Consider the following 16841-nt stretch of genomic DNA (forward strand, 5'->3'; position numbering starts at 1 on the left):
CAAAATAAAACACAACAGCTCATTAGGGTTAGTAATTAACAGTATGTAGACAGATGCAACATCAAGACTTTAAATTAAATGTCTGTATCTACCAGAAATAGAAGAAAAAAAAAAACGCATTGAAGATCACATAACACATTGATAAGATGACACTTGAGTTATGCACATGTGATGCTAGTAAGGTCTGAGTGTTTTTTTCTTTTAGTGTCTAAAATGGATAGCAAAGTTGCTATTTGCAATGATTGCTTAGGGTCAGTCCAGTAACACAATGCCAATGAAGTGCTTTCCTTTAACAATGCAAAGTGAAGTGTCCACCTCAACAGCCACAATTAAAAAAAAAAAAAAAAAAAAAAAAAAAAAAACTAACAACAACAACAATAAATAGTCCACTGATATTAGCAATCAAAGAAAATTACATCACCATCCCAAATAAAACTTTAACAAAACATGCCAACATTATGGTCTAACAATAAAACAGCTTGTCAGCGTTCAGTTTTTTTGCAACAGCACAGCAGTAACCATTTAACACTCGCCACTGTCAACATTTATTTTACCAGTGTTTGGGCAAAAAACTTCAGATGGAAACATTTTAACATGGAAACAATTGTTAGTCTTTAAAACTCCACAAAATATACATTCATCCTGCATTCCCAACTTGGATGATCTGATATCCTCGTGTTGGTGTTGTTCCCAGACCATCATGAAAATGTTGTTCCAGGTTCAACATTGCAAGTGACCAATCACATTGTTGTGACGTTATTCTATTCCAAGCCATTCGTGCATTTATGAAATTCCAATGTTGCAAGGACAATATCAATTCTGCTTACTGTTTATTAAAGGGTTACGGTTAGGGTCAGTTGATCGGCGGACAGAGGCGGTTTCACGCAGCTTAAGTACAGTTTTTTGTTTTACGCCGGTTTTTCCCGAAGTCGCAAAAGTATGACATCACAACATTCTGATTGGTCACTTGCAATGTTGATCCTGGAACAACATTTAGTATGATGATCTGGGAACAACACCAACACGAGGATATCAGATCAACCTCCTAACTTACCCTTAATTTTAGTATGTATTGCAATTACCTTTACAATGCACACAATGTAACAAACTGAATATGAACATATTTCCACCTCATAACAATATGCCTTGAACGCTAATATACACACCACCCTTCAACATTTCTGGTGCAGTATCATCTCTCAATTAAATCCTTTAAATCTCAATACTTTTGATTGTCTCTTAGCTTTCAGTCTTGAGGTTAACTGAGATTCAGTGCATATATCCCACCCATTAAGAGTGCACATGCAGAGGCCAGGTCTTCCAGGTCATGCAGGACACACTAGATGGTTATACCCACTGTAGGGTAATTTCCAATAAACCAAGTTCAAAAAAGAAGAGTCTATGGCTGACGCGTGTTCCTGGTTTCCAAAAGAAATTCTTCCAGTTGCATTATGATTTGAAGACTGTTTATTTATTACAAACGGAAGATGTAACAATGAACTCCTTCCTAAAAAGCATGAAAGTTCCAAAAAATAGCAGTTATCCAGAACTAGCTGTGCACACGGTCAGAAAACCGTGAGACTCCTAACCTCTCTGTCCATGCTCCTCCCCTTCCCTCTCACACAGGGTTTCATGCTACTATTGCACTTACATAATTAAAGTGAGAGGTACCCCCTTTTAGGTTCCAATCCCAAAAGTGACTTAAAATTACTTTATGTAAACACATATATTTTCACATTTATTAATCCTGAAAAGATGACTTATGTAATGAATCTATGAATTATAAAACAAACATGAACTCAATCGTAAATAAAAATATAAAGCAGACGTCTGGCGCTTACACCCACATCGGCTGGAGGAGTGCTGGCATCAGCTCTTTCGATGGTAAAGATAGCAAGGATAATTTGTTCCAGCTCCCTCTGAACAGCTGTAGCTTAGACACAAAAACATAGAAAAATGGCATCCAGTTTTAAAAAAAGAAAGGGCCAAAGCTACCCTTTAATGACGTAAACACAATATTAGGAACATGCACCCCAGTGCGCCACTATTTTAGACTACAGATTCAACGATAAATATAAATAGTTTGGGTATACAAGAAGATTTCCCAAAACATTTAAACAGGTTCCATGCAAATTGCAACAACAACAACATTACAACATGCAACAACATTAGTTATTCAAAATTTGGTTTAATACAGATAAAAAACTAAACTAAAATTACCAACCAATTATTCTTTGAAGAGGATGCTTGGGTCTTCATTCAGGTAAAAAGGTAGTGCCCTGAGGACACACTCCCTCCCCTTTTCAATGGTTTCCTTCTGTAGAGAGTGGCAGAGATACAGGAAGAGAAAACAGATATACTTTAGGATGACAGAAACTCACATTATACGCAAAATGAATGACATATCCACTGCACAGATAGACATGTACACAAGACCAACTAATCATCACATGGACATGAATAGTTAACCTGTTGGGCAGGGTTTCCACCACATTAGATATGTCCATAATGGAGGTAAAGACAAACTAATACATCATCTTTTTTGCATTCAAAACATAACATAAAAACATTCACTTCTGGTTTAACCTAAATCAAGGGATCAGATTTTACATATGTTTAGGTAATTTAAATTTTCCAATGTTTTGAGTACCAAACTTTGTCTTGCTTAATATAAATGTAAGTGCACTGTGCAGCTACCATACACTAGCTGTTTAAATTTGAAAATGATCTTATTAGCCATAATATTTTGCTACCAACAGAATAACGCACCTGTGTGGCTGGGGCCAAAGTTTGTCTAATTTTCTTCCCTGCAACGCCTCCTTTTTTCTTGAAGACTTTTATGAGCTGGTCAGTGTATTGGTCAAGTTGTGTAAAAAGCCTTGGAACATGTGCAGCAGTAGTAATCCTCACATATTCTGCTTCCACCTGAAAATATGTCAACAAACACAACATACTGTACTGTAAATATACATACTATATGTACACATATACAAACTAAAACTAATGTAGAAAGACCTCATTAAAGCTATAATTTTAACACAAACATTTACACAAAATGCTAATGGAGCCATTACAGCTTTTATTGTTATTTATCAAGTTCCAAAAAATATTGATCACAGCTGATCTGAAAAGAATTTCATGCCTCAGGCCCTTGAACTGCAACCTTTACCATGGTTCAGATGTGGAGAAGAAATACAGGGGCATGGGATGGGTCACAAAAGAAAAAAACTTATAAAACAGTTTTGTTTTTAAAAGTATAACAGTTCACATACCACATACAAGCTCAGCAATACCACATACACCACATCAGTATAGGAGGGAGCAGGTAAAGGCAGGATCTGAGATTTATAAAGAAAAAAAAAAAATTTATTCCTTAATTTCAAGAAGCAAATTATTGTTTGAATTACAACTAAATAAAATACTACTCAGAAGAAAAGCAAGAGATTGACACTGCCATGTGCTAACTTTCTATAGAAGCAATTATCACCAGGTCTGTCGACCTCCATTGTCTGTCCACTCATATGTCTTGAATAATTTTATTAAAAAAATTAAGTGTGTACTTTCACAAACTGTAATTTATAACTACATTGATATGTATAACTCCGCTAGGAAACATGCTGTATTTACAGACCATTTTTATATAATACAGATTACTGATAGAGCAGAACAATGGTGTCACAGTGGCTTTCGCCGTTGACTTTTTGGATTTTAAATGTCACTTTATGCTATCCTATTCGATATTTCCGACTCTCGGATTACAGAAAAGGAATCCCAAGAAAGCAAATGGAAAAATAACCCCTTGAAAGAATAACCCCATGAACCCCTGCAGCTAATCCCTTAATAAAACAAAAAAAACAATAAAAATGTTTCTTACACAGTCCACAAAATAAGCATGTCCAGGACCCAGTAAAACTAATGTAAAACAAGCACACGCAAACGATATAACATGTCTTGTAAGACAAACGCAAAATATAACCATGCTGGACATATAGATACTACACAACATAGTCAAAGAAAAAAGTGGTCTTACCTCTCAAAGAAACAGCAGCTTGGCGCCAAAACAGCCTTTTTCAGTTAAATTTGAAGTCTTGCGCATGAGCAGGCACAAGCCGTGAAACCTTCTTGTTCTGCGCGGTTTCATTACAACTGTTTTTGCATTACTGCCACCTTGTGGATATACAAGGTATATCGATCCTAATTGACTTAACTTAAATGTTATGCGATCAAGTAACACATTAGTATTATGTACGTTGAATAATAGACACAATTACGTAGACTTGATTAGAAAAACATATGTTAACTTAACAAAAACATATTTTAAGTAAAATGAAAATAAATAATTAATATACACTGAACAATCCACCTCATTCATTTTTTTGAGTGTAGACAACAGCTACAACTACAGGATTGAGAAGCTGAATTAAATATGTAGACACTGCTAAGCTGATGAGCATGTTACACATTTTCTTTTCTTTTTATTTATTTGTTTCTTTTAGAGCAGAAGCTGCTGTAACACACCCAAAGAAAGACTCTAGGTCTGACCAACCGTTTCAGTCATGGGCAAAAAGATGTCAGTCAATAAAATTCTAAAAGATAATTTATTGACGAAAAATATATCAAGAGATAAAAGATAAAACAGTCCAGTGTCCCACTTAAGAATTGTATAAAAACACACAGTTCCAAGGCCAGAGCCAGCTATGCCACACAGCCAAGTTGCACTCCACATGTTGCCTTTAACAGGGTTAGAAGTTGTCCTTGGAGACCCACCACCCTGCAAGCATATAGTCAGTGGTCACTCAAGCCTCTGCAACTCTGCTGCCTTTAGGCTGTGGCATATAATAGGCCCTGGCCTGCACAGAGAGACAAAACGACACACTTAATATAAAATTCATAGCGCAAAACCCATCCATCCCAAACATATCTGATTTCATCACATTACATACCTGCACAGAGAGACAAAACAACACAGCAGTGTTTGTAGTGTGGGCTATAAGTAGACCAGTGTATCAGTGCAATCAAGTACACCTGCCTCTAATTAGTCCAACCCCATTCCAGCCATTGGCTCACCAAAAATGTGACACACACAAAACCACTCCCAACCCAGTGCAACTTCACACAATAATATGGAGCTGAATTAACACAGGCACATTAGTCTACCATGTTACAAGCTGCATGCTATTACAAGCCAACATATGCAGACTTCTGCCTTGTTCGGGTGGCAGCATTTTTCTTTTTTCTTTTGTGTCCTGACACGTTTATGTTTTTTGTTTTTGTTTGATTATTTTGTTGGTTTTGGAAACGAATTTAAACGAACTTGTGACAATACTTGAGAATCACAGTGACACATAGTGATTAGGCATATGATTGAAAAATGCCTAGGTTTAGAGCTGTGAGCTATGAGCTGTGAGCAATGCAAAGTTAAATATATATATATTTGTATAAATGGGAAACAACCCTAACTTGAAAGTTTGAAATGTGTGAGATCCATGAATTGTTTGAAGAACTAGAAATTATCTAAAAATGCCTTAAGTGAAAATGTAGAGTTGCATCTATTCTCCCAAACCAAAAAAAAAAAAAAAAAAAAGGAGAAGAAGCATTCTGTAACTTAGAAATAAGGCTGACGTGTTGACAACAGACTAAAACACTAATTCGCAGGTGGCTATCAGGAACAGAGAGGCGAGCAAAGTCACAAACACCAAGGCTGCAGACAGCCACGCAGAAACAGCAGATAACATAGAGACAACGCCTGCTAGAACCGTGGAGAGGAAGGTCACTTCACACGAGATTGTAGGAGTAGGCCACAGAGAAATAATGCAAAACAGTTTTGAGGCAGCCACTTAAACTGACAGTTTTCAAAGGACAAATTAGTTGTAAAGTCAGCTTCAGGCCACACAACTGTACAACAATTAACTGCCCCTTTAGAACTAGTACATACAGCAAGTGGCCGCAGGTGCTTTATTAAATGCATATATGACCCGTCGTGTCCAGTAAATTTGCTAGGTAGAGACGCTCTGACAAAACTCAAGATAGCAGTCATGCCATTCTTTTCTGGTATTACACCTGAGTGCATGCTAAATGACACCCGCCACATCCACTTTCCAGAAACCGACCGAGTATCACAACATTCTGAGATTTAAACAAACTCCAGGCCCAGATCCACCTTATGATCAGCAAGTGTGGAAGCTAGGAGAACAGCATTTGACCTTACAGCACAGGCCGAAATTGTGTAGGTTACGCAGTAACCACAGAATAATAGAAGCAAAACCACTTTCTTCTTCATATTCTGCACAGAGCGCTGAGCTGTCAGCTGTGATTTGCGCATGTGAAATACACAAAGATAAACAAATAACCATTTATATAGACAGCCAGTATGTTTTCTCTGCTGTGCATCATTTTGCAAAAAATCTGGAAAACCAGAGGAATGATTACACCAACCGGAAAACCAGTTCAGCATGCCAACCTCTTACAACGCCTCTTTCATTGCTACAGGCAATAACTTTGCTGACAGAGCAGCAAAACAGGCGGCACAAAAGACAAACATCACATTGATGGCAGTAAACACACATCAGATTCCACTGGATGTGTTGAAAAATGAACATAAAGCAGCAAGCACAGCAGAGCAGGCAAAATGGCTAAAACACGGTGCAGTTCTGACAAACGACTTAATGATGTGTTATGGCAAGCCAGTGCTGCCAAAATCTCTCCACAAGATGGCGGCATTAGTGACTCATGGCTATACGCATTTGTCATCGGGGGGAATGACCTGTATTGTCAACTCTCATTTCTACACTGTAAATTTTGAAACTTCAGCAAAACAATTTGTCAGAACGTGCATGACGTGTCAAAAATATAATGCTCAGGGAAATCTGCGACCAAAAAGACGCCGTTTTCCCACTCCACCTTATCCTTTTCACACAATTCATATGGATTTTATTGAACTAAGCGAATGTCAAGGGTCAAAATACGCCCTAGTGGTTATAGACGTGTTCTCAAAATGGCCGGAAATCTATCCAGTGAAAAAGGCAGATGCAATTTCAGTAGCAAAGTGCCTGTGCAATCACTTCATACCCACATATGGCATCCCAGCTTTGATACGATCAGACAACGGCACTCATTTTGTAAATGATGTCATCACTAAGGTCTCTGAAGCACTCGGTTTCAGCATAAAACACCACTGTGCTTATCACCCTCAGAGGGCAGGCCTTGTAGAGAGAACTAACGGCACTATAAAACAAAGGCTCAGGAAATGCATGGCAGAAACAGGAAGGCCGTGGCCTGAATGTTTGGGTTTAGTGAAAATGTGGATGCGCTTAACGCAAGGCTCCCATAAACTAACTCCATTTGAAATCATTCATGGCAGGCCGTTCCCACTGCCGATCACCAGTCAACCAATAGACAAATCAATCAGAGAAAACACATTAGCAGAATGGATGTCTAAGCTATTGGAAAACAAAGAGATCATTGTACATAATCAACAACCTGATGATGTTTCTCCAGTGTCTTGCAGACTAAAGCCCGGTGACTGGGTTCTGATCAAGGTGCTCCAAAGGAAAAACTGGAGCACACCCAGGTGGGAGGGGCCATACCAAGTCCTCCTCACTACACCGACCGCTTGCAAAATTGCGGAACGACCATCCTGGATCCATCAGAGTCACTGCAGGCGAGTAAGTGAAGCCATCTAAACACAGCTGACAGCAGGCTTGCCCACTTGTTGTGATCTCGCCCGGTGGAGGGGTCAGCTTTCCTGGCCGGGGGGTCTACTCGCGACAGGAGGGTGTGTCCCGTCGTCATGAGGTGGTGGCTCTTAATAACTGCAGTGGCCCTGACCATGGCCGGGCTCCTCATCTTTGCTTCCGTGAGGGACAACAAGTCACGCAATATGAAGAAAAGGCAGACACTGTATGACAAAGGACAGTACACCAAGTTTCCCCATGGCTACGCCACTAACTTTTGGTGGCAGTTTATGAACACTACAGCTCACTGGAATAATAAAACTGACTGCTATGCATGTACCCATATGCCCCTATCCTCGCAGACGTCTGGCCTGTGGCCGTACAGCATACCTGAAGATCGCAGTTGGTGTCTGTTGGGCCTGGCAACACATCCAGGCTACGGTACTCTTTGGTCCAAGGCCAACTACAGCATCCCAGCAAAAGCAACCTGGAGGTCATCATCACCCACAAATGTGAACTGTTCCGGACAGACCTGGCCCCAAGTCTCAGACCCACTGCCTGATGTAATTCTACTGAACAAGCTGAACGCAGCGCAACTGCCAGTATGTGTGATGAACAATGGATCGCGGGCAGTGGGGGAGCTGCCTACTCACCTATCTACCGGATGCCACTACAAACAAAGACTCAGTACCAGACAGGATGTGCACGGACGGCACCAAGCAGTAAAGGAACCAGAGTTTCGCATCTGAGGAGGAGTGAAATTCTTACAGAGCTTGATCCCCGGCATTGGAGCTGCCGAGGTGCGGGATCATGTGGAGATCAACCGATATGCTCTGCTACGACGCATCAACTTTGACAAAGACCCTGGGACCGGCTTTAGCAGGAGAACAGAAGGCCATCAGAACGATGGTGCTGCAGAACAGACTGACTCTAGACCTGCTAACAGCATCACAAGGAGGAGTTTGTAAGCGGAGACATTTATGAAGCTTTGCAGAATTTGACCATTCTGCAGAAATATGTCACTGACCACACATCTGGAGCAGCTACACCGCCATGTCTAAGAGTAATGATTTCAAAGATGATAACAACTACAATGACTGCTTATGTTGCCGTGCCTCAAGAAGAACAGCATCCCGTTGCAATTCTGTTAGAGGAGAACTTGTAATAACTGCTAATGAATGACGTGGTGATTAAAAATGACTTGTCAAGTGATCATGCACTGATTAACACATTAGTAGTTTATGCAGGTACAATATAAGGTTTTCATCCTTTTATTTTTTGAAGTTTTCATTTTAAATATAAGGTTTTCATCATTTTAAACATAAGGTTTTCATCCTTTTATTTGTTGTAGTTTTCATTTTAAATATAAGGTTTTCATCCTTTTATTTGTTGTAGTTTTCATTTTAAATATAAGGTTTTCATCCTTTTATTTTTTGTAGTTTTCGTTTTAAATATAAGGTTTTTATCCTTTATTTTTTGTAGTTTAGTTTTATTATTTTTTCTTGTTTATTCCACTTGTTATTTCATTTACTATGATTTTCATTTACTATGATTTTCTTTGTTCTTTTTATTATTTTATTTTGTTTTATTCTTTAGACCAAATGACTTCCATTTCTGCTATGCTGACATTTTGAAAATTAAAAAATTGCTTAAGATACTTAATAAATAACCTTCACAGACAATTGTTGTATACATTTAAAATAAGTTAAAACAGGAGGGAATGTTACAGGAAAAATGATTCTATGTTTCTTTACCTTCTTTTAAATGTGCAAGCATGCCCTTTTGTCTATGGTTAGATTAGTTTAGAATGATCTTTTTAGACTTTCTCAGCAAAGACATACTGTTTTGGGACATATTGTTTTAGATTGTTTTATCTCTCACAGCTTTCTCCCAGCTCTCTGCTGACGAGACTAGCGCCACATATGGAGTTGTTTATTTTATCTGTTTTGTATTTTCTTATCCTGTTCTCACTGTCTTTCCTATAAAAAGTGCCCAGCCTCTGTACACGTTGTGAGTTGTTCTGAACAGCTTACCCGTGTGCACGTTAAAGCATAAAAAGTGATCTTGTCTCATTGTGTCTTTATTTCTCCTGGGTCTTTTACAGAGTTTTCCCCCAACAAAAACCATTCCTGTTTTTCTGGTGGGGTTGTCTCATTGGCACCTGTTGTTAATATCATTAATAAACCCTCTCTGCTGCTTAACTGAGATCAATATCCCAGAAATTAAATTAACTTGATGCTATACTCTGTTTAAAAGCGTTCCTTTAATTATTTTGAGAAATGTATGAGAAGACTTGGATTTACTTATTCGTCCCTTTTGTGTAAAGTGAGTTAAGAGATAATAGATAGTAATTGATGAACCATTCTAAAATCAAGAACTAAGAACATTCAAAGTACACGTTTGGATATTCTAATAAGGAAAGTCGGTGCATAACATAACTAATAGTAGTAGCTCCACACTATATTCTATTCACGAATTTATTTTCCATAAAATATAGGAATTTACACCTAAAGTGATTTTCTGCCAATGTACATTAACACATGCCCCTATACATACCTTGGGGTAAAGCAAGTGGTTATTCGAATTAATGTTGCCTTTATATCAACTCAAAGTGCTCTGGCTATTCTCCTCTAACATCAACAAGACATTTTCATTTTTAAATATTTATATTTTGGCATTTTGCCTTTTTTTTGGGTAGATTATCAATGGAGAATAGACAGAAAACAGGGGGAGACACAGCAAAGGGCCACAGGTTGCATTACAGCCATATGGCATATGGGCACCTGCACAGCCAGAGAGCTAAGCCAGCACCCAACAAGGCATTTTCACCCAAGCAACTGTTGCTCACTAAATATTTTCTCTTTTTGGACCAAAATCCAGATAGATCATCAGTTTCTGAAATACTAAGAGCAGCCTGTCTGGCACAATGCCACCTTTAAAATCTCTTAAAGACCCTTTCTTCGACATTTTAATGCATAATGCGTATAAATGCAATAAATTGCTGCCATTTGACTGCCGGCTTTTTTTGATATAGGATTTCATTTGTTTAACATTACATTAATGAGCAGCTGAAACAGGTGTAAACAGTTCTCATTGTTTGGGTTAAAGCAGAGTGGGGCACTCTTGTTATCAGCTTGTCATCAGCATGCATTGTTCAAAATCCAGCACGAGTAATTTGCAATGAGTAACTTGCAGACATAGGACATAATCAAGATATAACCAATGCGAAAAGATATACACAAATTTTAGAGCAACATATGATGGCATTAAGAAATTAAATATTTTTGTCAGAAAGGCCTTGTGCATTTCAGTGAGACATTATAAAATATGACACAGCAGGCCCTAGATTACTGAAAAAGTGAAATCCTATTAAAAAAAATTACAGCACTTGACTCTTCAGTTCCCAAATGATTGATAGAAGAAGAGGTGACAAAATATAGTGAGAACACAGTGCTTTTGGTATCCAAAATCAAAATTAGCAGTTTATTTTTAAAAATATATATATTTTTTTTTCTTACACAGTGGTCTACCTTTTAAAAAAAATAATGTGGTTAAAGCATTTGAATGTTCTCCCTAATTATGGAAATGTTTCTGATGTAGTCTGAAGTGTCAGTGTTCCTGTTTTTTCGCAGTCAATAAAGCCTTGTTTAATTTGAGTAGTAACCCATATTTCTATTTTCCAATCTCATTTACAACACAGAGAAAGCCCAGAATCCCACAGAAAGAGAAACACGCTGGTTCAGAAAATCACAAAACAAGGAGAAAAACTGAAGTAGGTTAACCATACAGTCGTCATGCCCTGATTTAGCTGACGTCCTCCAGAATAGATGACCCAAAACCTTTTCCCCCTCCCTTTTCTCCATTTTCCCATGGCCCTGTTTTAAGAGAGCTTTTCACATAGCGGTAACCCAACCACATGCTTACTATACTGACAGGAGAAACACAATAACTATAAAATGGGGACCATTCTGCAAAGCTGTTAATGTACTCAGCTTCCTTCAGGGCACACTCTGCTGCAGCCCTACAGCTCTTTATACCATGTAAGGAAATCTAAAATACTACATAGCAACAAGCAAACAAAAGATACTTGTCACAAAATGTTCCATAACACAAAGGTCAAGAGGAAAACACCATCTGAATTTAATAGACAGATACATTTTAGATATATATTTTAAAACATGTCTCCAGTGCTTAGTTGAAAGGTAGCCTTTTGAGCTTGAAGTCTGGCAGAAGCACTACCATAGCAAGAAACACAATAGGAGCTCCATTCATCTGAACCAAGATGAATCATTAGGAGACACTGAAACCCGAGATTGAAGGGGCAGTATAGTTATACAGGATTCAGAACTGGAATTAGTAGACTTTTATTGTAGTTTTACCATGTACCTCAAAGAGAAATGAAGAACAAACACAATCGTTCGCGCAGAAAATATAAAAAGTGCATATATAAAGTATATATAAGGTATGGTGATAAGGTACTGATGCAATAAAATTGATTCTAGGGATTAGTAATATGCTGCAAGTTATTTCCGAATTTCACAATGACTTTACCAATAACAGACAACATTGCACTGAGTTTCAAGTAATTTAAGAAAATGCTCATTGAACAAGAAATACACTTGGCTGTGGTACTATACATGATGACTGCAGGAAGAGGAAGAGAAGGAGTGGAAGAGGTGGTAGTAGTAGTGGTGGTGGGAATCAGTATATGTTGAGGTTCAGTGTTGTTGTAAATAAGCTGAGTCTGTTGTCCTGGATATTAGCGACCTGTAGTGCCTGCCAGAGGGCAACAGGTCAAACAGATGAGATATCATGGATTAAATTTTTCACCTAATGAATTTAAATTATTATCATTATTGTTATTATTATTGTTGTTGCTATATTTGGCTGAGCGCTGATGTTAAATCACATAATCAAAATTGTATGTTATTGATCATACAGGGGCATTGACTGGCGTGATGTTACCTCAGTTATGTCCAGTACACCTTGTTACCTGTGCATTTTAAAAAACAAAACAAAACATCCATCCATCTGTTTTCCTCTGCTTGTCCAGTTCAGGGTTGTGGGTGGGCTGGATGTATGTATGTGAGTGTAAATGGTGATGAAATAACATAATTTAATATTTGAAAAATTGATAGCATTTCATTAGTTATTTATTTTATTTTTGTAGAGTTTAAGACATTGATTTAAATTACATAATGCTTCAAAATAGATCATACACCTTTTCAAAATGAGTAGTGTCAGGTCTCTTTAACTCTTAAAAAATGTAAATAGGATTTTTATATGTAGTTGAAAAAAATCATTTTTCAGATGACATTAAATGATAAATTCACAGAAAAATTTGCATTTTTTGACCCAGTGTTACCATTTTAAAATGGCACTGAGTGTGTGAATGACTCAGTTACAGTTTATGGATCTATGTATGGCCACTTTAGCCCCCAAAACGTTAAAAATTAAAATCCAAACACTAATGGGTAATGTTACAGTGGCTATGTCTATAGACTACAGCAGTCACTAAGGAAGATTTAGGTAAACGTGCAATCACTTTATGAAATTTGTGGCTTTATGGCATGTCAAGGTGCTGATTAGGCAGCATGAATAGTGTACAGGTGTGCCTTAGACTGCCCACACTAAAAGACCACTCTGAAATATGCAGTTTGATCACACAGCACCAGTGTTGGTCAAGTTACTTGAAAAAAGTAATCAGTAACTAATTACTGATTACTCCCCCCAAAAAGTAATCCCGTTACTTTACTGATTACTTATTTTCAAAAGTAATTAATTACTTAGTTACTTAGTTACTTTTTAAAAACACGATTTACAACCTGAAGAGGTGATAAAGTGATAGATCTTTCAGCCCAATTCTACTTTTTCTACATAATCCATCATACAAAATGTAATCAAATGGAAAAGTCTCTTTTTTTAACTTGTTTTATCAGTTTTAATCTTTTAACTTTATGCATCAAGCAAAACATTTAATTATATGCAACATTCTCTGACTTGAATAAATTAGTTTAACATTTAAACCTATTTTCTACACATTCCAGCACATAAAATAAAATATTTTTTGTGTTTTCACTCACTCTTTCAAACAGATGCAAGTAAAACACAGCAGAAAATAAATAAAGTCAAAGACTCAGCGGTCCTTTTGCTCTATTTTCACCTGTAAAGCAGGAGCAGGGTAGGCGGAGGGTTACCCTGGTGTAGGTGTGCTGCGGTCAGTTGAAGAATCCGCGCGAGTGTCTCTGTGAGTTTCCCATCACGTCGTAGCTACTCGGTGCTTGCTCGGAAGTTTAGGGGTTTTTTTCGCTGTAAAAAGAAGTTTTCTTCCCACGCACGATGGACGCTAATGTTTTTGTCACTTTTTATGGAATCAAACTCAAAGTAAGGTCAGTACTTCCACACTTTAAACGCTGCACGCTCATACTCTCTCCCGCACTCGATATATTATCCATTGTTGATCTGCACACAGCTGCTGTCACCAACGTCGCACTTGCTTACGTCACTGTCATGAGACATTCTCGCAAAAAAATCACGGTTTTAGTAACGCAGTAACGCAGCGTTCCTACGGGAAAGTAACGGTAATCTAATTACCGATTTTGCAATAGTAATCCCTTACTTTACTCGTTACTTGAAAAAAGTAATCAGATTACAGTAACGCGTTACAAGTAACGCGTTACTGCCCATCTCTGCACAGCACAATGCTGACCAGTCAGTATCTGGTGTGGCCACCATTTGCCTCACACAGTGCAACACATCAAATGGAGATGTGTTGCACCTTGTGAGGCAAATGGTGTGCAATGGAGTTGATCAGGTTGTTGATTGTGGGCTGTGGAATGTTAGTCCACTCCTCTTCAATACGTGTGCAAAGTTGCTGAATATTGGCAGGAACTGGAACACGCTGTCATATACGCCGAGCTGAGCGTCCCAAACTTGCTCAATGGGTTACATGTTTGGTGAGTATGCTGGCCATGCAAGAACTGGGATGTTTTCAGCTTCCAAGGAATTGTGTACAGATCCTTGCAATATGGGGCCGTGCATTATCATGCAGTAACATGAGGTTATGGTCATGGATAAATGGCACAACAATGGTCCTCAGGATCTCAACACAGTATCTCTGTGCATTCAAAATGCCAACAATAAAATGCACTCGTGTTCATTGTCCATATCCCCACCGCCACCATGGGCCACTCAATCCACAACGTTGACGTCAGCAAACTGCTCATCCACACAAAGCAACACAAGCCGTCTGCCATCTGCCCTGAACATTAAAAACTGTCAACAGAACACCTCTCCAACGTGCCAGACGCCATCAAATGTGAGCATTTGCCCACTCAAGTTGGTTACAGTGATGAACTGCAGTCATGTCCAGACCCCGATGAGGACGACGAGCATGCAGATGAGCTTCCCTGAGACGGTTTCTGACAGTTTTTGCAGAAATTCTGTGGTTATGCAAAACGATTGTTGCTGCAGCTGTCTGGATGGCTGCAGCAACAGCATTGCGCTGTGTGATCAAACTGCATATTTCAGAGTAGCCTTTTATTGTGGGCAGTCTAAGGCACACCTGTGGAATATTCATGCTGTCTAATAAGCACCTTAACATGCCACACCTGTGTGGTGGGATGGATTATCTCGGCATATGAGAAGTTCTCACTAACACAGATTCAGACAGATTTGTTAACAACATTTGATAGTAATGGGTCCTTTGTGTATGTAGAAAATGTTTCAGATCTTTAAGTTCAGCTCATGAAAAATGGGAGCAAAAACAAAAGTGTTGCGTTTATATTTTTGTTCAGTGTATTATGTGTACTAGCGAAACTCAAATTAAAAGTCAATGTAATGTCTACGTGATGTGTACAATGTTTGTAAAAACATTTTGCTAAATACTTTTATGTGCATTGGGGTCTCTGGAATATGTTGTCATGTATATGTATAAATAAGTGTTCATGAAACAGTCATGCTAATAGTGTATGTAATAATGACTTTTTCTAATAAAATGGTTATGTAGCTTTCAAAAAAGAAGAAATATGTGTAATTATTATTATTTTTTTGCCATTTGCCCAATCACACTGTAGACAGTGACAAAAATGAAGATCAAAAGAATGATGTGATAACTTAAAAACATGCTACTTAAGCATAAATCTTACCCTAATACACGCCTGTTTTTGTGTCTTCCTTTCCTTTTCTTTGCATGTACTGTATTCTGCCAGTGAAGCTACGTGAATCAGAGAGTTCCTAAAATCATTAGTATTCATCTTGTATGGAGCATACATTCTTCTAGTAGACGTTCTTTCATTCATTTGAAGTTTGTCTGCTCGTGACAATGAAAGGAAATTCAGTCTGAAGGTACTATAAATATCTCCACAAAATTCCATGCCAACGCAACAGTTGCTTCAGTATTTTTACCCCAATGCAAGGAGTGGACTGACTTTGTCACGTGTAGAGTCCCACTGCTGACATGGTTAAAAAAATTGATTGATTTTGTGTTTGAATTTCAGCATTTAATCTCTGAGGCTTTACTTATGCAAATGAGACACCTGAGGTCCATTTTTATTTGAACAGTGAAATGAGTTCATACTACTCTGCCAAGATCAACATAACCTGATAGCCCTTCACATTAACCCTATAATCTTCCATCAAAGACATTTGGGCAAACAAAGTGGTTTTTTTTATCATCTTTCTTCACTTAGCTTTCACATTGTGTGCCTTTGTGAATATTTAACAGACCTGAAATTTTGTAAATCACTCACATACACAGAAACAAAAATATAAATTTATGTCACAAAGTCACCATCTAACTGAGGTTTCTGTTCTTAGGAAAGTGGAGCAGGCACAGCACTGGAAGTCATCCAAATAGTGTTTATTGTCAGACTGTAGGAATGCTTTGTCGGAAGGTTTTTCTCTCAGCTAGATGACTGCTTGCAGTTATTTTGTCCCACAGATTAGGTCCAGTGGAATGACAGAGAAAATTTGTTTTTCCTCATACCCTCTTAGTGCAAACGCCCTTTAGTGACTTACCGTCAGCAGGCAGTTTATCATTTTTTCTCGACCATTAGATCATGTCACATCATACATCAAAGCTCTTCTTTGCCTCCCTGCTGTTACTCTTCATCGTTGGTCTTTGGGTTTGGGAAATTAATTTTCACATGAAAATGTGCCAATATCCCA

At 38.1% G+C, this 16841-nt stretch overlaps 2 long non-coding RNA genes and 1 pseudogene across 3 annotated transcripts; 2 read left to right on the forward strand and 1 right to left on the reverse strand.

Annotated features, from left to right (window-relative positions):
* Window positions 1–261: 261 nt before the first annotated feature.
* On the reverse strand, window positions 262–4318 carry LOC146711764 (uncharacterized). Of its 2 annotated transcripts, none has more exons than XR_014920200.1 (5): window positions 4031–4318; window positions 3273–3338; window positions 2770–2925; window positions 2225–2317; window positions 262–1933 (listed from the first exon to the last, which is right to left on the reverse strand). It is a non-coding gene; the product is annotated as an uncharacterized LOC146711764 (long non-coding RNA). The 2 variants fall into 2 exon arrangements; XR_014920201.1 differs by lacking the exon at window positions 4031–4318 and adding an exon at window positions 3875–4024.
* A 1945-nt stretch (window positions 4319–6263) lies between these two features.
* Window positions 6264–9735, forward strand: LOC146711765 (uncharacterized). Its single transcript, XR_014920202.1, has 2 exons — window positions 6264–8932; window positions 9132–9735. It is a non-coding gene; the product is annotated as an uncharacterized LOC146711765 (long non-coding RNA).
* Window positions 9736–14509: 4774 nt separating this feature from the next.
* Window positions 14510–15261, forward strand: LOC146711766 (uncharacterized; annotated as a pseudogene).
* Window positions 15262–16841: the final 1580 nt, after the last annotated feature.

The sequence above is a fragment of the Copadichromis virginalis genome, linkage group LG4, assembly GCF_057382275.1.
Source record: "Copadichromis virginalis isolate Kocher_CV1m ecotype Utaka linkage group LG4, C_Virginalis_male_GT1.1, whole genome shotgun sequence".
Lineage (NCBI taxonomy): Eukaryota > Metazoa > Chordata > Actinopteri > Cichliformes > Cichlidae > Copadichromis > Copadichromis virginalis.